We start from the raw sequence: 709 nt of genomic DNA, 5'->3' as shown, positions 1-709 counted from the left end.
GGACTTCAGATCAAACAACTAACCGATGGAATCACAGTGTCACAGAGTACCTACGCCAAAAATCTCATCATACGATTTGAAATGCAGACAAGTAAGACTGCAAAAACACCTATGAGCTCAACAACCAAACTTTCCAAAGATAGCGATGGGAAACCAGTTGATGAGAAACTCTACTGAGCCATGATTGGAAGTCTTCTTTACCTCACGGCAAGTCGTCCTGATCTATGCCTCAGTGTGGGGATTTGTGCTTGCTATCAAGCTAAGCCGAAGGAGTCTCACATGAACGTATTATCAAATACGTGAAAGGCACCCTTGACTTTGGTCTTCATTATACATTTGAGACTAATGTGAATCTTGCAGGTTTTTGTGATGCTGATTGGGCATGTTGCTTAAATGACAGACATAGCACATCAGGTGGTTGTTTTTTCTTAGGAAACAACATGGTCTCATGGCATAGTAAGAAACAAAACTGTGTCTCTCTTTCCACAGCAGAAGCTGAGTACATTTCACTAGGAAGCTGTTGCACTCAACTCCTTTGGATGCGACAAATGCTTGTTGACTACGGTATCACCTCTGCTCCCATGCTTGTTCATTGTGATAACATGAGTGCTATAAATCTCTCAAAATATCCAGTTCAGCATTCACGCACTAAACACGTGGATATAAGACATCACTTTGTGAGAGAGTTGGTGGAAATGAGGATTGTGAT

This window comes from Brassica oleracea, chromosome C4 (genome assembly GCF_000695525.1).
Source record: "Brassica oleracea var. oleracea cultivar TO1000 chromosome C4, BOL, whole genome shotgun sequence".
In the NCBI taxonomy this organism is placed as follows: domain Eukaryota; kingdom Viridiplantae; phylum Streptophyta; class Magnoliopsida; order Brassicales; family Brassicaceae; genus Brassica; species Brassica oleracea.
Note: the sequence above shows the minus strand (reverse complement) of the source record.